At 43.5% G+C, this 22,358-nt stretch overlaps 1 protein-coding gene across 1 annotated transcript in view; it reads right to left on the reverse strand.

The window, feature by feature from the left end:
* SEC14L1 (SEC14 like lipid binding 1) overlaps positions 1 to 5,775 on the reverse strand; it is a 32,574-nt gene extending 26,799 nt beyond the window's left edge. The window contains exon 1 of the mRNA XM_084298724.1: positions 5,719 to 5,775. The gene's annotated coding sequence lies outside the window, so the exon portion shown is untranslated. The remainder of the gene's footprint in view (positions 1 to 5,718) is intronic.
* Between the last annotated feature and the right edge of the window lie 16,583 nt (positions 5,776 to 22,358).

Here is a 22,358-nt window from a genome sequence, read left to right on the forward strand (position 1 = left end):
TTGAAGTATTCGCCGTGCTTCAGACACCCACAGGCGTTAAACAACCTGTGCTCTACACAGTCCAGCTGACCCTACAAACACAAAGATCTCTACAGAAAGCATTTCATTAGCACCACCAGGGCTCCACTTGATCTTGTAGGAAGTGCTAAGATGACTTGCTGTTTGCTGTATCCTTGTCTCTAGAGCAGCATTTGGAAACAGTCAAGACAACACATTGAGCTGCCTCAGCTCTCCTCTCCTTCAGTGGAATGGAAATTCCTGAGAAATTCTCCAGGAAACCAAGAGTTGAGGGAACTGAAACCAACTATAAGCAGAGGTGAACAAGAAAACATTTCTTTCCCTGGCATTCACCAAAGCCATTAAGTTTTCACCACCGACAGCTACTCTTGTCACTCATGAGTTGGGTATAGAATCAAAGTTTTTATTAGGTGTACAAAAGAATATAATCCCTAATCCACCTTGTCTTCTTTTGATGCTCTTATACTTGTTTAAAGGGGTCCTTTTGATTTATTCAAGTTTCAGTGGAAAGGATTTAAGACCCTACATTGCTATGAATGACCCACTCATACCTGTGCAAACATCCATGTAGAAACAGGAAGGGAGGAGAAGGGAGAGTTATTCCAGTACATTTAAATTTGCACCTCAGCCTAACTATAAAAGCCTTAGGTTTCAATACTTTGTATGAAGAGAGCAGGACTCTTCTGTCCATTTTCACATTTCGCTGTTTTAGAAGCCTGTAGTACTTTAAAGGTAAATTAAGTACCAGTCATGCTTCCTGCAGGTTTCAAATATATCCTACCCCTAGACAACATGAACAGATCCAATGAAAAGCTTCTAAAATAATCCTGCGGATGTCAGAGAATAAACACTACCTACTTGTTCTACTAAGAAGGTTTAAGAGGCCTGCCACATGCAAAGCAGGCAAAGACATTTGCTGCTTAAAAATCAAAAACAGCAAGAAAGCTTCTGACCTTCACATCCATTCCACAAATTCCTGAAACCAAGTTGAAAGTATCTGAAAGCAATGAAGGCATTGTTCACGAACTTGACAAAACAAACCAGCACAGAGTAAACTCAATTTCAGTAGCTCCTCTATAATATTAAATGAAGGGATTTGATTTAACTGGAAGCAACAATAAATTTAAAATCTCTCTGGAGTCAGACAGAAACAGCACAGAAGCTATTCCTGCGCTTTTGCTCAAATAAGATACTCTGCTTGAGACTGTAAAAATCTAGAGGTAATTCTTTGTTTGCTTTCGGATCACCATCGTTCCCAACAGCACTTACCACCCGTCATACAAACATACAGGGGATGTACACAGTGGAATCACAACCACCTTTCAGAAGAGCCCTTGTAGCCTTTCCACAAGGAACAAAGCAGTTACACGTAACAGGAGGTATCAGCGCTTATCTCAGCACAGCTCTGTAGACACAGCCCAGGACACTTCACACCTATTTTATATCTCTGAAGGTTTCTGCAGGGTGAAAGGAACAGCTCCACATTAAATTTCAGGCGTAACAATAGCTTATACACACCAAAAACCATAAAAATTATTAGGAAACAGCACTGAAATATTATAAATAAAATGGCGTTCCAAAGAGCTCGGCGTGCTGCTTACACAGCACATATCGCACACTACCCCAGATTTCTGCCAAGAGGACCTTTCATGTGGTAACACTGCTATAAAGCACTCAAGCGAGTGGAATAAACTAACACAAACAGGCATTTCTGTTCACCTCCTCAGCTCAAGCAGCATTGCCATGGTTACCACGTTGATCACCATTGCCTTTAAGTACATTCTAAATACAGACAAACACAGAGCTTGGCAGTTTAAACTGCCCTAATAACCACCCAGCAGGCTGGATCTTGGGAACTGGCTTTCAGTCTAAGGTGCAACGCACTCAAATATGTTATAGTGATGCCTGGAAACTTAGCAAGCATCCTCTTTATTGTATCTTCCAGATCATTTGTAAAAGCAATCACAAAAACTGGACAGATCAATAAGGAATCTCATCACATCACCTGCATCAGGCTCCAAAAAGTATGTACCCATCTTAAAAAGGTTTGTCTTATGTGTGGTTGAAGTTGTTTCCTTTGAGGCCACCATGCTGGGATAGCAAGAGTCCAACTGAAATCAAAATATGCCTACTGCAAAAGCCATTAGTCACTCACAGTACACTGCTTGCAGTAAATATGCCCCTAGGAACCCGTTGCAGAGATTGATTTCTGAGAAGTTCATCCTGAACATGCACTGACTAGATAGGATTATGCTTATTGGTATCACTTTCATTAACAGGATTTAGAACTACCTACCTTCTACTACTATTAAAAGTTACAGAAAACATCAAACCAAACCTCAGGAAAATAGAAACACATTTCAGAAAAACTCCCATTTCCTTGTAGGAATTTAAAAAGTTTACAGTTTTAGTTTGTATTCTACATGAAGAACCAGTGAAGAATTCATTTTTCTAACAGCATACAAACCATAAAAGAAAAGGTTTTCATGGGCAGCTTGTTAAAAGGATGCTCCATTTAGATAGCCCCTGCAACTGCAAATATCAATAAAACTCTGAGCTTACAACTCCATAATACATATTCATAAAGCCTTCTTGACAAATTTGAATTATACTAAAAAAAATATCACATATTTGCTTAAGCCTGCCTCAAACCAGAAGCAGCATAGGGCATAAAATGCAGAAAGCAGAAACAAAGTTAAGGGGCTCAGGAAGGCCTGCAGTAAGCTTCCTCTGTAGTGGACGTGTAGGCTACAGAGCAAGTGAATCAGCTTTGGCATCCTGTGTTTCCAAGCATGAATAAAGTTAGTTTAATATTTTAATATTTCATTAAAATAATTTAGACCTCATAAATAAAGCAGGAGATTCAAAACAGGCTATGAAGCAATCTTCTGGGTCAGTGGAATTTTACTGGTAATTCACCGTTGAGTTATGCAACTGCGGGAACCCACGTACGGCAGCGAGCAGAGCCTCTGCCTTCCTGCACCACAAGCAACAGCCAGACACAGAAAACCTCTGTTCTCGAGGGTGATGTGACCAGTCAAGCCACCCACACGGGCTCTTTCTGTACGGTTTAGCATTTAACCCTCTCAATACGTGCATGGATACTGTTTGATTCCCATTCCTGCACGGCTACTATTCATTAGCTGCTCATTTTCGTTTCAGAGAAGTGGTCCCACAGAAAAGCTTTACCAGCATCATTAGAGCAGCGTGATTCTTCTGTACAGCTGTGTGGAATAAGACAAGAGGGAACTGGCTCTTAACAACCTCAGAACCATTCTGCTACATGCAGAGACAGTCTTCTTCCTTCTTCTACAAAATAAACATGTCAATGATTTAATGCAGCTTTATTCAAGCTTTTGGCAGTAAAGGTACACTGATTCAGCAAGCAAAAAAAACAGTTTGGGGAAAATGAATCTGACCCTGACACAAGAGCTAGCATTCTGTCTCTTATCTGCTAAAAAATGACCTTTAACAACCACAGGCATGCCTCAACAGTACTTTAATTGAAGAGTGGTTTCTTTAAAACAGATACGAGTCATTTGTGGTTTGCTCGAATACATTTGCACCCCTGACACTGTGCAATACTCACTTCTCTGTGCGGGAGTCTGAATGCCCATCTTCAGAGACCAGATGGATGACTGGGGTAGGACCTAAGGAGAAACTGGATAGCCACTACAAGAAGTTAGGAGTTACACCTGCTTGCTCCAGAGATGCTCACAAGAGGATCGTTCATTCTTTTCCTCCCTTCAATAAGTCCAGAGAGCCCAGGGCACAGCGCCACTCCGCTGAACAGTGAGGCTAACAGCTTACAACTCCAATGATAGCCTCTGCACAATATTGAGACATGAATCTCTAAAACAAGAAGCTAGAAAAAGAGAAGTTGGGCAAGTAGTACTTCATCTAGAAAAAAATAATTAAGAACAGAAAACGCCAACAGGCTGCATGTAAATCAAGTAATTTTCATCTTCCTTTCCTCCGGAATACGCTAGGAAAGCCTCACCACTCAGGTTAGGCTGGCTTGTGATGGGGAAACCAGTATTAAAATGTTGGTTGGAATGAAAAACAAAGAAAAACGGACACTGCTGTGGTCTAGGCTGAAGGTGGAACATCAAGGACAGACCTTACAGCCATACTGGTGTATGTTGCTCTTTAGTATACCCCCACTACGACAACTAAGGTCGAGGTACGAATGACATCAGATTAACTTGCAATTTCCTTTTATTTGTATTAAATGTACGCGCAGAACTATTTTACACAGAAAATGAGTCTTTGCACTGCTCATGTTCCAAGCAAGACAGATGGAAATCAGTTCTGGCTCAGAAGCCACGTAGCTGTGAGCACACCACTTGGTTTGACAGAATGTGCCTTGCAATTAGAATCAGCTCCACTGGTTTCTAGGAGAGGAAACTTGGCTTCTGACCCCAGTCACACAGGACACGACTGTTTTGGTTCAAGGTTAAAGTACTCCAGAGGAGAGGCTGACCTCCAAAAAAGCATCACAGAAGAGCTGGCAAGAGGCCAGCGAAAGCTTAAATGCTCGGCGACCAACATGTGATTACTGGGGAATGTGAGCTATTCTCAAGCACTTCCCCTTTCTCTGCAACAATGGTAATATATAAACCCTTAAACAACACAGAAACATCTCTTTGAGATTAAGAGACGCATACTGAAGGACTGTAAACCATTAAAAGCTTGTCTTACTCTTGCTTGCAAATAATCATTACACATCTTACAGCAGCTGAACAACGACAACTATGTTCAGCCTTGCCAACAGGCATCTCAGAAGCGCGCGGGGTTCTGCCACGCTGATACACTGAGAGCAGATTTTGGTATTTAGTTTCTCCATTCCTTCCCAGTTAACATCATCCTGCAGGCCTGGATCCTCTGCAGTCAGTTCTGCTTTAAAATTCTGCTGCAATTCTACTGTGTCCATTGAGGATCTATTTTTGGATCTGTCAAATATTCCTTGCTGATTGTTCCATGCTTAAGTCTTGCCTTTATAAAAGCTAAAATTGGTATTCGACGCTTTTTTGGTCTTAAAAAATCACAAACACTTTCAACAAGCAGTCCTATTAAAACACGTTGAACATCTGGAATGTGTTTTTCTTAAATAAAATTATTGCTGCATAGACAAAATATAATTTAATAGTGGGGGAGGAAAGGATGACTACAACATCGTTACAGGATAAGCTCAGAATTCCTCATTAAAGCATTAGCTGAAAGGTTAAAGGCTTGTACTGCACAAAGAACAAAGTCTCCTGATCTCCATGCAGATCAACACCCCCCTTCCCTGCCGCCCCAGGAAGGCTCAGCCGAACAGGTTTGACTTCATTGTCTCAGACTGCACCCACCAGGTTTTAATTTGGCCCAGAGGCAAGCGGTCTCTAACTACTGCACCAGTGATTTCACTCTACCAGGAGCACAACCAGCACAGGAAGGAAATCTTTGCCAAGAAGGTAGAATTCAAGATAAGTTGTGTGGCTCAAATGTCTGGGTCTGGCCTGTGGGCCAGCAAAATATCCGCTGCCAGGTAAAACGCAGTTGTAGTCTATTAATTGCATCAACTGCATCTTGAGTATTCATTGATGTCAAGGTAATGTCAGCCAAGTGCACAGGATAGGGTCTGGGGCCTGGAAAAAAATAGCTCAAGCTAGGAAGTTAAATAAAATTGAATAAAATATAGATCTTAGCCTTACATACGTGTCTGATGTAGCAGACGGCTCAAAAAGGTTTGAAGGTGATGGCAGAAGATCAACAGCATAGAACAAGAGCAGTTCCACCTAGGGAATCAAACTATTAAAGAGCCGAGGACTCACCAGCATGGAAAAGAAGAATTGCAGGGCTGAGGGAGGCAACACACGGATCTATAACTGAGCAAGCAGCATGAAGAATGTGAGAGGGTTGCACTGTCTCTTCCAATACAGGGAGCAGGTGGTGTGAAACCGAGCCAGGCTCTGGATAAAGGATATCTCTCTTGACAGGATGTGTCATGAAGCACAGGCTCCTGCTGCAGGGTGTCATGTCAGGGAGCTCGCTTAGTTCCAGAAAGGAATTGGGCAGGCCCGGGAAGCCAACCACATACGGTGCTATCACACACCACAGGTGCACTCTGGACCAGAAGGGCTGTCCAGACACACCACCACAGGTTGAAAGAGCATCAGAGAGGTGCATTACCACCATCAGCTCGCTCGTATTTCCTCCCCTGAAGGGGGAGAGCCACTGGCCACTGCCAGCCACACAGCACACTAGCTAGCTGGGCCTCCCAGTACAATTCAGAACCGTGGTGCTCATTAAGAGACAGCATGCAATTCTTTTCCCCACATCCAAACAGATCACCAAGATACCGAGAACCAGGTAATAGCAACGCACTGGCAGGTAAAGGAGGTGCAGCTTGTATGCCCAAGGTCTGCTTACCGCTAAAATAAAGAGAAGAATATCACTAGCTTCAAAAGACAAGTCAATTAACATAAAAAACAGTCGAGATTCCTTTGTTTCTTTTCTAAAAGGTTCTTAAAACCCTAGATACAAACAATCGCTTCTTTGTTCTTTACCCTCCTTTACAGCAAGGGAAGGCAGGCAAACAAAAGCAGGAATCAGTTCAGTCAACACAACAACCAAGCTCGAGTGAAATTGCATTAAATCCTGTTCATTACGGCATCAGTAGCTGCACCACGCAGACCATGAAACACTTCAATAGAAATAAGTAATTTCATAGAGCCATGAGTTCAGTAATGAAGAATTTATCCACAGGCCAATGAATTGCGCAGCAAAGAGAGAGTTTTGCAAATTAAGAAGTACAATTTACACGCTGAATGAAACAGCCAGCAAAATGTCCTCTGGAACGGATTCCGCTGACTGCTGTTCCCAAACTGGACTAATGGTTATGGCACCCGCATTTTGCACTAACTGAAAACACACAATATACCCAAGGAAGGAAGTGCTCTCATCAGGAAACTAATTGTTCCCTTTCTGCTGTGGCATAAACAAATATAAATGACACGTTACCATCCTCACCATCACCACAGAAATACTCATTTTCACAAAATGATATCTATTAGGCTCAAAGCAATCTAATATTCCAGCAGCAGCAGGCAAGACAAAGTTACTGGTTAGAGAGGCCAAGATGTTAAGAGAATTTTGCAATATATATTTCAAACGGTTACACAGAACGATCTGCATGTACTCCAAGAAAACTCCTGTACTCGAATGCTGAGACTCCAAACAATGTCAGAATCAGAACACTGTTGTAATTATCCAACAGGAAATTTAAAAAATAGATCTGGGGGGCTACCTTTATAAGTCTGATCATGACAAAGTCTTGAAATGCTAATTTTAGAGAAGCCAAACGTATATAATTAAGAAATAATTAAGCCAGCTGAAACATTCATTTTAATGCAAGAAGGTAGCTTCCCTTTGCCCTCTCCCACAATTCCTGTGCTATCCTCAGAAGTAGAGCTGTTAGGAGCCAACAGACTGATATTTTTATTTTCATGTTTACTGATTCACACACTCCACACCTAGTTACCATAAAGCCCAACCCAAGAGGAATCCAAGACACAATGTTCAAGTCATGAATACAAAACACAGAAGACAACCCAGTGAGACTGCAAGCTTGAGCATTAGATCATACAAAATAACACCTTCATTTTATTTTCCTAAGATAAGGGCAGATTCCCATTTACACCAACTCACAAAAATCGATATTTGCAAGCTGTTAAGCACAATGTGCAAATACCCTGCGCTGCTCAATAGCAGCAGGCCCCAGGAGTGCTGAATCCCGTTTCTAATGCCCTCCCATTTACTGTTACAGCAGTCAGTTTCTGCGTTTCTCCAACCACAGAGCCCTAATTATTCCCCGTGGAACCAGGGGCTCCTGCAGTGCAACATGCGCTGACAAACGCCGTGCTGACTCGCTCCTGCTCTTTCTTTCTTGTGGCCAGCTGCCATCATCTCACCAGCAGTGCAGGAGGGGATGAGCACCTGCTCCCACAGGGGTGCTCATCAGCCTGAAGTGAGGCAGCTGAGGCAAGCAGGCAGTCAACATTTATTTGGTTTTCCCCCCCACGATGGCTTTTGACCAACCTACCTCCCTGAACTGGCTCGTCAACGAACTGCAGTGTCTTTGTAAGACAGCAACAAGAACACAGGGTACACTGAGCTGTACTGGGAAGCCACACATTTTGTTAGCTTCCTCTGGCCCTTAAAAAAGAGAACCCATGAAGCACGGGCTGAAAACCTCTACAAACTGGGCTGAAATCAGTATAACTTGACCAAAAGTGACACAGAGAGAAGCCACGAGCTCAGGATCTGATCTCAGCTTTCGATGGCTTGTGCTTGCTTGTCTTTTGGCAACATTGCTCCACACTGCAGCAGAGCCCAGGTGATGCCAGACAGCCCTTCCAAGACAGGCTTTGCACCGACGCTGCCACCATCTCTTCTACCAGTGAGTTATTGACGTGACTCATCTCAAACATCACTGACATTACAACAGAAACAAGTGGCATGCAAATAGACTATGAGAAAGCAGAAGGATTAAATTACCTGTAATAGGCCCTGCTTAACATTTTACCTGAGCTGCTAACCTTACCTGTCTCAACTACATACAAAAATGAGATAAAAAGAGCTAGCAATTCAGCTTGACAGTGTAATTCTTCATTTACAATATATACACAGTAATTTTAAGCTACATGAAAAACTTGAAGATGAGTTCACTGGGGAGAATACAGACCATTTAAGACTAACCTGTAATTAATTTTAACTTGAGCTAATTAACAGATTTCCTTGCAAATTCTCAGAAGGTTCATTCTATATTCAGAACAGAAGAGTTTAGAGATCACATCTCCTTCCTGAAACTTAATGAATTCAAAGCAAGTGCAAAGCAAAAACATCTTGTTTACAAAGAATCACAACGAATATCCCTAAATTCTGTGTTCCAAAATCTGGACTCAGATCAAATATGAGTTGGGGAAAGTCATCTGGGGTTGTCTCCAAAACTTCAGGCTCTCCTATGCCCTCTTTCATCCTGAACTTGTTTCTTAGAAGCATCTGAGCTCCCATCTTCTGTCTGCAGCTCCTTCAGTTCACAGCAGTAAGAGCTCCCCAGGAAGAGGAAGCACAGATTATTCAAGCTGGAGGCGCACGTAACTGGCCACACCATACGGAAACATCTCATGCTACGTCTGAAGCTGAAGCCTTTGATCTCTAAATAACCCCAGGTTCCTCATTGGACGTGTTTTTAGAATCAACAAGAAAAAGCAATATACAATATCTCTGTCCCACAGGGTTTCAAAAGCTTTTACGTGTGTTTCTTAATGGCTAACCACACATTAAATTACGAGCATGAAGCTCGACGTTTTCCAGATCATAACTGTAATACCATGGGTGTCTAGGACTCTGCAGAACGCGTTAACCACTTCCTTTCTGCCAGGTTCCCAACGGATATTTTTGACTCAAGATTTCAGTTGGTTGCTTAACAGATCCTAGAGCAGCATTTCACTCCCGTCTCGGTGATAAAAAAAACCTGCAAAGGGTGAAATACTTGGAGTGCTTTCAGAATAAAGCAACAGGACCCGTTTTCATACATATTTTTTCTTCCATTGACACCTTTCAGAGCTTAACAGAAGTGGTGTTTTAGCTTTTAAAGCGTAAAAGACTTGTCAAAAAACTGACTAAAAGCATTTGGTGAAGAAAAGAACTGCAGCCATCAACTACAGGCAGGTCATGTGTTTGCCCACAAAAACAGGAAACAGCTAGCCATGGAAATATCTAAGCATGCCATGAAATAATATGCAAAGTGCACAGTAAGCAGGCTGCTCAAGTCAATATTTCTCCCCAGCGCTTTGCTTAACTCCTATGTTTGTTAACTACAGCTCATTCCAAACAAGTGGCCAAAAATTCATTTGTTCTTGCAGCGCGTGCTAACACAAGAGACCATCAACAATGACATAAAACAGCAGTTAAGCTGCAGACACTTATTCCAAAACAAGAAAATCCATACAAGGTGCTGTTCCACAGCTCTTTTCGTAATGTGTTTCCAACAGCAAATAAGCCTGAATTTTCAACAAAGACAGGAAGCAAAGTAGATGAGAGCCTGGGAATCAAACAATGGGAGGGAAAACAGCTGAGCCTTTTCAGTAGAGGGCACCGAGCTTGTTCCCTTCCCCAGGCTTCAAGCATCGAAGACAAATCATCAAGAACGCAACGGGGAAATAAAATACTTCTCTATATTTTTAAAGCTTACTTAGTGTTTTCAGAAGTACTTGAGAATGGCTTTCTTCCTAGCTTCCTTTTTCTCATGGGCCTGTCAGCCCCTCCCCTCTTCACATAAGCAGAACGCATTTTTCCAAGAAAAAGACTAAAATTAAGAAAAAAACTAGGAATTTATGAGCAGGTGTGGCACTTCGCTTGATATATAGTTATTTTTTAATGCCATTTTAAAATAATAAGCTTTAAAATGATGTGGTGCCTGATCAGGAATCTCATTACAATCCAGATCAAGGGATTATACTTTGCTTTGTCAATCTGAAAACAGACAATTTTTTTTCTGATGCACTCTATCATTGAAGTGTATTTATGCCATCTAGAATCTTATTACTTTCCTGTAATTTAGAGATACTTTAACTCATGGAGATTTATCTTAAATGTAGTGCTTTTTTCAGTCCTGTATAACCAAAGAAATCCAGTCAGCCTGTTGTCTCAAAGCAGCAAATTTAAACCATTAATATTACCCAATAAGCAAAAGGGCACCACATGTTACACTTAAGATAGATTCATGCTTTAGCTACTTCAGCTATTCTAGTAGAACAAAGGAAAAAAGTGATCAATTTTTTACAGGATTTTAATGAAAACATGCAGCTTGGAGGGGGAAAAGGTTTCAGCCTCAAAAATATCAATAAATCTTGCATTGCTTATTTTAAAATAAAATTTAAAGGTATTTCCACAACAAGCTCCTGACATCGATGACCAGTTTACCTACAGGCTTCTCCTCACTGGTTCCAGTGGAGGCTGACAGATACCAGGCACTTTAACGGGGTGGAAATGTTATTTCAGATATTCAAAAAGACAGCAAACTACCTTTGAAAGTCCATCTCCTGTAACAGAGAGATCTGAAAAATCTCAGTTTTCACAGAGCTATAAGCTCTTAAAACACACTTTAAATTGACTAACATAACAGGACAGGTTTAAAGCACGTTTGCTGTGTTTAGCCATGGTACTATTTACACTTACTTCCAAAAGCAAGTAATCCATGGCTGCAAATAAGACAGCTTCTAGATTAGCCATAATAGATTTTCCAGAGCTTCCAGAGGCTCCCAAAAAAACCCTCTGGTCTCAGGACATTTGATGTATTGTTTTCAAAATCTTACTTTTTTTTTTTTTGCCACTTGCATATGCTCCACCTTTGGAATGCCATAATAGCTGATTATTCGTTATCTAAAATTATTTTGGAAATTAAACTCAAAGGGAATTATCTAATGCACGTCAGACTGAAAACAAGCTGTGAGTCTTTAAAGATAATTTTAGCTTCACACACAGTTAAAAAGGCTTCAAGATTCAAATTCTTAACTGCCTTCTAACATGAAGAACTATTTATTCGGCTAAGTCACCATATTACTTTAAATGCAAAGTTCTTAAAGCTAGCATTAAAAATTGCATCTCGTCTTTAAGAGTTTTATAAAAGCAGCTTCTTAGTTTTTTCCCCCCAATATTTTTTAACTGTGGTAACTTGACAAGAGTCTCAGTAAACAGTCATTTCTCCACATTTCAGCTACTTTCAGCATTCGTAAATTTCAATATGAGCAGGAGGAAAAATAAGCTGAGATTCTATTCAGTCTGATAAACATCTGGACAAGTTTCTCTTTCTATAAATGTATGTATACACGCAATTTTCAATAAGTTATGACAGATATACCACAGAACTGCCCCAAATCCATCACGTCACAAAGTGCAGCCACTCAGTGAAGGCATATCACCTGCATTAGGCATACCAGACTACAGTGTGATAACTCCTAGACTGTAATTCCAGCCTCTTACCAAGTTCAGGAGATAACTTAAAATATTTGCATCCAGCCCTTACTGTTTTCAAAGCAAGTTAGATACTATCTGAAACCACACAACTCATCGGTAAAAATTAATTGCCTTCAAGCTTACATTAGGTTTTATGTAGCTTGCTTCAATATTAAAGGAAGGCACAAAGCATGCAGCAACAAATCTCCCAACTCACTCCCTACAACAGCGCTTCACAAGTTCTGTTTCAGACTTGATAGACAAGGTTTGTGCCTTGAAGTACATCGTCAGGGATGCGTTACGGTTCAGTAAGCTCATTTTTGGATTTCAGTGGAAGAGCATAAAGAGAAACCATTTTCAGCATCAACTTAAAAAGAAAAAATTTCTACTGCATTTATTTTTAAGTCTTTATATCATAATTTTCTGCGAAACACTTGTCAGTCTCGGTTCAGGTCAAAGTGGAATCAAAACCAGTTTTTGTCTTAATATAGCGGCACTCACCCTCCACAGAGCTTCACAAAGCTCTCTCAAAACACACTAGAGCTGTGTGAAAGGAATGCTGATTGCACTTTACTCTCCTTCAAGCACTTCTTTGAAGCCCAGGATGGGAAAAGTGGGCAAATAGGAAGCTTGTAGTGTAAATGACCCATTCCGAAAGTGGCATTCCCTTGGTTGTCTGGGGAAAGCAACAATTTCATGCTTGCTTCTCTAGCTGAAAACCGGGTATTAGTTTGACTTCATTGGTTCCAATCCATAGAACTGGAAGATGCATCATCCAGGAAGTCTTCAAGGTCCACAGGGGCTTTGCTAGCACTGGTGATACTCATTTCCAGCTACTGCATCAACTGAACTACCTCTCCAGCTGCAGGAACTCTCAGGTAAGGAGGAAGGATTTTGCAGGTAAGTTGCTGCGTACTTTTAAAAATTTTAAGACCAAGATAACATCCCACACAACACAAGTCAAGCCAGAAACAGTGACCTTTGTTAGACAACTCGGCATAACGAACACTGATGCCACACTGAGCAAAGGTTTCCTCTGTAGGAGGAAGAAAAGAAAAAGCCTAACAGCTGAGCATCTCGGGGTGAGTTTAAACCTCTATTTGAAGAGACATTCTCTGAAAGGCTTGGGGGCAAATAAATGATAGCAACAGAAAAATCAAACATACTGTTAAAGTCATTTGCTGGGTGCCTTAAAATCAGGCTTGGTACACGCCAGCATTTGTTCCTCATTTAAGTCGAGCTGCTGGAACAGTTAAAATAACATCACAGCACTTTGCTGTTGAGACTATGCAATATAATACTTCCACTTTAGCAATCACAGAAGTTGACGTGAACACTCCTTCCAGAAATATTTGATCAAATTATGCAATCACGATTCAACCAAAGGAAAATAGTAACAAAAAATGTCAAGCTATCAGATACTGTTTATATTCTTGAAAAAAATTGGCTCACAGTGACACTCCTCTACATACTTCGGAAGAAACATTAACAGTTTGGACAGATTACCAACAGGAATAGATTACTGCATGTTTTTAAAAACAGTAATGTAACAGAAGCAACAGAAGAGGTATGTTCATTTAGCGATCACACTCTGAACAAGTTCAAGTGATAACTCACTGCCCTGGCGTAAGAAATAAATCATATGTACTACCACTAATATGAATTGTCTCGGAAAGCATCCTGTTCAGCTGACTTTCTTTTTATAAACATTCTTCTCCTCTTAGGTCACTGTTGTTATTTTTCAACTACCATTTTCTCCTAGTTGCATATGTAGTCAGACTCTTTCTTTTTACAGAAGGGGAAAAAAGCTTTAATGTAAGAACAGGTTAAATATTCATTAAAAATTACTTTGGAAATTTTATTATGCCCAAGATACAGAAGAGTTTGAGAGCTCAAACTTAATACCAATAGTCTGAAGTGTTTCCATTACACCCAATAAAGCATTGCGAAAAATCCTGATGTCAGCACTTGAATTCAAAGCATCCTTGAAGAAATAGCTAAAAGAAATTTTGCCTTCAACAGCAAGCTAAGGACTCCTCAGCTCAGCAAACAACTAGAGATTTTTTTTCAAGGAAATCATTTCTTCTCTGGTGTAAGAACATAGAGCCAGTATATTTCACTGAAGGCTAAATGAGTTGCATACACAATCAAATTTAAATTAAAAAAAACTCTAGTTTAATCATCAAAATGTAGTAGTGCATTAAAAGACCTTCCACATATCACAGTCAGATTCTCCACCACTTATGAAATAACCGCCCTCTGCCTTGACGTGTTTGCAAGAGCAAGACCTGCATGCATAATCCTGGACACAGCTTCAGGAATATGATAAAAAGAAATGGAAGGATTTCACGCAGAGCAATTTAATCCTTTTTTTTTTGCCCTGCAGACTGCAGAAGATCACTTCCGTAAGGAACTCTGCACTCCAAACCATGTGATGTCTCTCTCAATATTTACACTAAGAACACTATTAAAACTCTTCTCTGAAGCCATTAAGCACAGCATTTTCAGTGAAACAAAATAGCTATTTAGATTATTTAGGTTTTAACTGCTCTTATCAAGTAGAAGTTGGCCTGATGGCTCCCCCTCAGCCTGCTCTTCCTAACTCATGACAGCCACACAGCTGTGGTTTTGGCTGAATATACTTTAAAGGACCTACTTCCTCTGTTTTCTAAAAGAAGAAAAAACATGGGGAGAAAGAGAGAAAAAGAAGAGAGACCAGGAACCCTAAGTAGGATTTAAGTCTTTTTCAGTTACAATTTTAGCACTAGTATACAAATGAGCAGCCACGCACCCAAGAGGCTTTTTGTTCATCTTTCTGGCCTCCCTTGGTTTTTTTGTTCTCCCCACAAAGCATTGCCACTGCTCCCGATGCTTTTTCCTCTTCTGTTCGCTTATCTTGCTTTCATGACATTCTGTGTTCTCTATTCTTTTCCACTCTCATACTGTGGAAGATGCAACCACAACCATCTTTAATCAACATACTTCATGCTTTCTCCCAGGCCAGATTCAATTGCTCCCAATTACCAACAGGGAAGTACGCTTCAAACCCACTTTGGCTGTAAGTTTACAAACAAATCTGTCTATGAACTGTATGTAAAGTGTCAGGGAAAAGAGAACACATTAGGTAAAAACTACACCATGGAAAGAGGAAACCATCAAAACACATCTCCCGTACTTGGTACACCATCTCACGTTTGTGTGTTTCACAGCACCTAGCAAACAGTGCCCAGTTTAGTACTTAGCAACACAAAGAACTGTCAAGTAAGAAAATGATAGCAAAACTTAATACTCACAGCCATAATCAGACTCAAAAGGGTGTTTATACACCCCGCACGGGAGACTGGTACTTCTGCACCATTGTTGCGGGTACTATGGTCAACTCTAAAAAGAAATGTTTAAAATCATTCATCAAACATAGGAAGCTAGTTTTAATCTCAAACAACTATTTTGAGTGTGATATCATGCTTGCAGTTCTATCCACAACTCCATGAAGACCTTTTTGTTTTTTTTTAATGAAACACGGGGTCTCTGAAACTGAAAAGCTATGTGTATTTTTGTCAGAAATGACTCGTTATAACTTCTTCCAAAAAAAGACTTGAAATTAGCACATTTTCAGTCCAGTTTTAGTAACAAGCCTTCAACAGACTTTATGACTATTCATCTGGGTGGTGAGACTTCCTGCACTGCTGCTGAGAACCAAACATTAGCACATACAAGCCAAAGGCAGAAAAGCTTTGCCTGGTTCCCCAGCACAGTAATTGGGCTGCTTATGGCTCATTCTGAATTGGGATTAGTTAAAAAAAAAAAAGTTTTAAAATACTCCAAACTTTAAAAGCCCTCACTTCCAGAAATAATAAAAAAAATATTACAGCAAACTAAGACCATGCATTCCTACATCACTTCCAAATCAAAATAACCAGGATTTTTTAAGACAGAGGCTTAAGAAATAGCCGGGGAGGAAGCAAACCTTAGAGCAACTACAGATATTCCAACATCATCAGAAAGAAATTCACCAGCGAACCGAACAGGAGCTCCTCCAGCAGCGTTATATCTGCTTACCCCAGCAAAGTGTTTGACCCAAACTTTCTTGAAGGCAATTACATTTATTGAAATATATTGGCAGCCGCACTTGTAGATGAAAACTCTGGCTGCTAGCCAGCCTAATTTTAGCGAGAAATGGCTTTATTACAATAAGTTAATTTTGCTTTCTTCTTTTTTCCCCCTTTTTTTTTTTTTTATTTTATTTTTCGAGCGCGTTCTCACATTATCTACAGCACTTCTGGAAGGAGTTACCAACTCGGAGCGCTGAGCACCGGCACCGCAGCTCCTCGGAAACCCACCAAACCCCGGACTCCCAGGAAATTTAAGGAATTTCCCCGCGCCTGACCCCATCTTCCAACACCCCCCTGAAGCAGCAGCAAAGCCCAGCACCCTGCCAAAGCCTCGAGCAAACAAAGAGCCCAACACCTGCAGCGGGCTGAGGTGCCCGGGGGAAGGGGGGGTGGCTCGGGGCTGCCCCCGGTAACGGCCCGGAGGGTGCTGGGGGAGGACAAGGGGGGGACTGAGGGGACTGAAGGGGGGCTGGAGGGGATGGAGGAGAGAGGGAAGGGAACGGGGAGAGGGGCTGAGGGGGGACAGAGGGGGCTGAGGGGGGACAGAGGGGGGGCTGAGGGAAGGGAGCTGGGCGTGGGGCTGAGGTGGGCGGGAGGTGGTTGAGGGGGACGGGGGCTGAGGGGGCACAAAGGGGGTCGGGAGGTGGCTGAGGGGGAACAGGGGGTGAGAGGGGCTGAGGGGGACCGGCGATGAAGGGACAGAAGGGGACTGAGGGAAGGAGGTGGACGGAAGGTGGCTGTGAGGGACGGCTGAGGGGACCAGGGGGCGGCTGAGGGAGGACTGGAGGTGGCTGGGGGGGTATTAGAGGTGTCTGAGGAGGCTGAGGGGACCGGGGGGTGGCCGCGGGACCGCGCCGAGGGCCGCCTTACCGCCTCGCCGCCCGCCGCGCTCTGCCCTCCTCATGCCGGCGCGGGGCAGCGCCGCCGCCGGTTCCGGCGGGGGAGGGGCGGGGGCGCCGCCGCCTGTTGTTACTGGTGACGGGGCGGGGAGGGGGGGGAGGGAGCAGTGCGCATGCGCGCCCGGCATTACGATGGGAGGGGGGAGGAGGAAGAGGAGGAGGAAGGCGGGGGCCGTCTCCCCGCGCGGCCGTTTGCGCATGCGCAGTGTGTGAGGGGAGTGTGGTCGCTGAGGGGCTGTGGTCGCCCCCCCCCCCCTCTCCTCACTAAGCCTCCCTCAGCCGAAGCTCGGTGTAAAACCTTTCAGTTCTGCCCTCGGTGCAAGGCTTCAGCTGATAATGTTTAATAACGTCCCTCACAAAGGCACGGCTGTGGCTCTGCCGAGCTCCTTATCGTTATCTGCGGCTCCTCAGGGCTTCGAAGCGGGGCAGAGTGCCTCAGGAGGGAGGGGAGAGGTTTGGGGTGAGGCAGGGCGGTGGGACACCGAGAGCTGTGCTGGGTGTGAGGGGACAGGGTAATGGGACAGGGCGTGGGGCAGCACTGCTGAGGTCACCAGGCACTGTGGGGTGGCCCGACGGGGGGAACAAGTGGGGAAAAAACTGACCCGAAAGCCTGCCTGAGGCTTGAAGTGGTGAAGGGCTCAAAGAGGGGTGAGAAACTGTCCCCAAAACCTGGCAGGGCTGAAAGGGGTGAGAAATGGTCCCAACAGACTGCCCAGGGCTTGAAATGGCAAAGGACTGAAAGAGGGGTGAGAAGCGGTCTGGAAAGCCCGTCCAGGGCTTGAAATGAAGGACTAGCAGCAGGGTGAGAAACTCCCCAAACCCTGCCTGGGACTTGAAATGGCAAAGGACTGAAGCCTAGCGTCTTCTAGGTATTTTCTCAGGGCAAGCACTGTACCATTTTAGTAGAGATAACAGCGGCCCTGTTTGGGTTCATCGCCTGAGGAGGATCAGAAGCTGTCCTGGGACCTGGAGGCAGACAGGGCACAGCCCTGCCAGCGCTGTGGGAGCACAGAACCAGGCCTCCAACACGCCTGAGCCGCCACCTCCCTTGCTCTGCTGTCCCCAGGCAGCCGTCACCCAGCCCAGGATGCCTCACAGCTCCACGTGTCCAAACGACAAGCTCTGCTGTCTTAATCCATGTCTGACACGGCCATAACATGATGTACTGAAAGCAGGAAATACAGCCGTGTTTTGTCCTGTACCAGTGTGTTACAAGCTGTTCAAATAAGGACTTGAAAATTAGGGGCAAACAGTTCTGTTCCCTTCTATGACTCCATCAAGGCGATGCTTTCGCCCTGAATATGTTTTATTATTACCTGCTTGCCTCAAAAAATAAATCCAGCCACTAAAATTTAGAGTCATTATCCTGTCCTTTTGGTGCAATTATTTCTCTAGGAAGGCTGAATTTGTGGTAGCTATTAAGTAGTGAATCAGCTACAGTACTTTCTTACACAAAGCATGTGTCTTAAAGTTAGTCAAGAAAGGTCTGTTGTCTGATCCGAAACTAGTCCTTACAAGTAGTTCTTTAACGTGTTGAGAAATTGTGTCTCTAAATCTGGTTTCTTTCGTGGCACTTGGCCAGTCCCATTCGTATAACCAAAGTTAGCTAGTTAATCTAGTAATTTCATAATTAGATTTAGGTACCTGATTGATATTCCCTGCCATTACGCCTGCAACATCCTTTTCCTGCTCCGAAGGCCTGAGATATAATCCTACCAGTATAGCAGGGTGAGGAATGTACGCCCACTCAGATTCCTCTTTGTTCATAATGCTTCTCCCTGTACAGTCTGGGAAATCTTATTAACCGCCTCTATTTCATTTAACCAAATAGCCGTATAACCTGAAAAGCTTCGTTAAGGCTCCTAAAGGCATTTGGAGTTTATTGATAAGGTGAAGACATTATCAGTGCATCATTTAATGTCTAAGTCAGTCGTAGTAGGTGTCTTGCCTCTCTTCTGTAGCAATAATCTTAACGAGATAGACACAGCAGAGGAGAGCAGTATGTTTTAAAATGTTTCTATTATTGTTCATATTCCTGATTCGTCTTCTCTTATGGAAGCTCCAGCAGTGCATCATTAGGAGTGTAAATAAATGAATAAGTGGGTGAAATGTTTAAGGAATGCTGTGAGGGGTGATAAAAATTTAATCCCAAAGGACACAGGCTGAAAGTGCAAACTGGTATTTTCAGAAAATAAGGAATGCAGCATGCTAGAAATGGAGGGAATATGGGCCTTGTGGAGGTTATGCAAGGTCAGTCACTCCCCACCACGTGAACACTTTTCCTGGGTTTCATTCCTTCACGTTACAAAGTCTGGTTGCACAACTCAAAGCCCAGTCATTTATCCTGTTTCAGGCAATATTCCCATGGAAATTAGCTTGAACCATCGGCAGCCAATCCCTTATTACTAATAACAGCTAAGTTAATGTGCAATTGCCTGGGAGCAGCACCGGGCTGATGTGTACACAAAAAGACTCAAAATGCCTCTGGGCCTTTCTGTAGCTGGGTGCAAGCCCGTGGAATTCAGCCAGCAGGGACTCGCTCTGTTCCCTTTCGTTTGCATCCCAGAGAGTTCTAATAAAAGTGGAGCGGACATTGCTTCTTACTGTCCAGCAGGTCTCATCTTCACAGCTTTTGTACGAAGAGGTTGTTAGGAGTTCTCAGCAAGACAGGGCACGCATTCATTGAATTTGTGGCTGCTAAGCAGTAAGCATATTCAGGAATGTGAAAGAAGGGATGAGATTTTGAGTTCAGATAAAAGGAAGATCTTCCAGAGTCGTTCCCTAATAAATCAGCTCTGTCTGACTCAGTGGAATTTTTTCTGTTCCACTGGCTAAATTGAAATAAATGTCCTCTTCCTAAACATCTAAAGCCATGAAAAAGCTCCCAAATTATAATGTTTCCAGATAAAATAAGCAGGATAGCTGACAGGCAGTTAGTAGGACAGAGTTGCGCCCTGCAGGCATGCGATTCTGGTTTACACACACTTCTTATTAGGCACAGTTATATGCACTTAACTAGGTGTCACAATTCTCTCTTTCCTTTGTCAGTCTAGGAAGCAATACCTGGTGGTGGGGCTGGCTCTCAGCTGGTCTGAATTCCTTCGCTCTAAGAACCAAAGCAGCTGTGACATCCCAGCTGGGTCCTCCAGACATAGGGGAACGAGCTTCTCTGGGTGTATTTTTGAAAACTCAACCTGGGGAAATGATGCACACACATCTCTGGAGATCCTCAAGCCCTTTGTAAAGTCAGGGAACATACTAATAATCCCAACGTGCAGACAGAAATATTCAGGCTCAAAGTGCTACACAAAAGCTCAGGCAGAGGGTCAGTGTCAGAAGGCAGCGCAGAGCTCTGTGCTTCCAGGGGGATGCCCTTATTCCCCCGTGCTGCTGCCTTTGCCCTTTGTGGTACTTTTCCACCATTGACAAGACTGGGAACAGGGCAAAACGTGCCTGGACTGATCTGTGTTCAGAGAGACGATGGTAATGTAAGAAACCTAAAAGACATTAAACTCTTGCGCAGAGATGTTCATCCAGGATTAAGCTGGCCTTAGCTTACAGTAGTTTAGCACAGTATAGATGAGGGTGTCACTTCTATACCATTATTCGATTTTTCTGAGCTTTCCCATGTGTCACAGTGTGGAAGAGCCTTAAATGAACTTGTAGCCTGGAGCCCTTTGTGATTTGGTGTCACAAACAGACAGAAATGTGTTTTTTTCCTGTCTTCCGAAGTGACTGATGGGGAAATTGAATTGCAGGCTGGGAGCTGGCCAGGGACACCAGCTGCCAGCGCCTGGGCTCCAGCAGCTGACATCAGAGCCCGGATACCAATGACATTAACAGCTACGTAGGCAAGCGTTACCAAACAGGACTAAGTTCTGATTCATAAAATACGTGAATCAGGATGAGCACGTGGAAAGCACCCACAGCCTCTCCTGCGAAGCCCGTAACTGTGCAGCGCTTCCTGCGTGCTTCCCCCACCTGTGAGCAGGGCAGTGCTAAAGCCAAAGTGGGCAGCCGGAAGGCTGCTGGCACTGCGATGATTAAATCACGAGGAGAGCTAACAGCATCAAATCCAACACTCATTTCAGTGCAGGAAATGGGTTAGCAATACGCAGGATGCTTGTAACACCCAGGCTGACAGCACAGCCTTCTTGGGGGAGCGTGGGGAGAGAGGGGACGCTCTTTGGGGCCCTCCCAAAATTATTTTATCCCTGAGACCTCAGGAGGTGGCACAGGAAAACCAAACTGCCTCAAGGAATATGGCCCACTCCCCTTCTCTTTTTTTCAGCATAAAGGGAAAAAACACTTGGATGATAATGTATTTGCCGGGGTATTTTACTATCGGTGAGGCTGCTGCCATGCACGTGGTACAGGAAACTGGGACTGCAATCAAGGGAGGCTTTACTGGGCTTTGGGGAATGCTTTACTTTCCTAAAGTGCCTTTGAAAGTGCTACTCGTGCCCATCTGCCGCTTCCTAGCAGCCTTCTGGTACTAGCCTCGCAGGGAGGCTCCTGGTACTAGTCGACTCTCGAAGTGCCTTAAAGGACTGCCTAGAACTCATCTAGTCATTAACGACACTTTTCAGTCCTTAGAAAAAACGCCAGCGTTGACTAAGAGGCATTGCTAACGCAGAGCTGAGTACATTTCCCATAAAAATAAAAACAAAGCCGTTTACTATCCCTCCTTCAAATCAGTCTGACAGCACAAACACCCTCAGCTGCTTTAACAAGCGCTGAATGAGCCACTGAGCTGTTCGCTAGCTAGACGCTTTGTCTTTATTTGCTTGTAAAATACTGTGATTTTTTTTTCCCTTTTATAATACCAGGGGATTAATAAGAAACAATTGCTGGTTGTTAAAGCATTCCACAAACTTAGCTCCTTTCACTGACTGCACCAGTACTCGGCCCCTCCAACGGGGGCTCCCTCAGGACGAGCCTTCTCTGTGGGTGCTGCTCTGCTGGTACAGAAGAGCTCATTTCTGTATCACCTATTCCCAAGCCTCAAGGAAAATGCGACGTATTACGAGGCACTTCCCCACCAAAATAACCACCAGCACAGCTATTCCAGGGTTTATTTTTTAAATCACGCTCCTAAGTGTAATAGCTAAAGCAGCTCAATCTGTCCCTGGATCGGGCCTCTGTTGGCAGCCTCCATCCAAGCATCTCTGAGAAAACACTTGAGAAACACGAGCCTCGTGACGCTGCTCGCAGGCCACGGAACTGCTGCTTATCTCCTCTGATCAGCACAATTCTTTGCATGAATTCCGCCGCTGTATCCAAGGCGATCTCATTATTTGCTGTACACGCTCGATCTGCTTGCTGA

The sequence above is a fragment of the Netta rufina genome (genome assembly GCF_964035555.1).
Source record: "Netta rufina genome assembly, chromosome: 19".
In the NCBI taxonomy this organism is placed as follows: domain Eukaryota; kingdom Metazoa; phylum Chordata; class Aves; order Anseriformes; family Anatidae; genus Netta; species Netta rufina.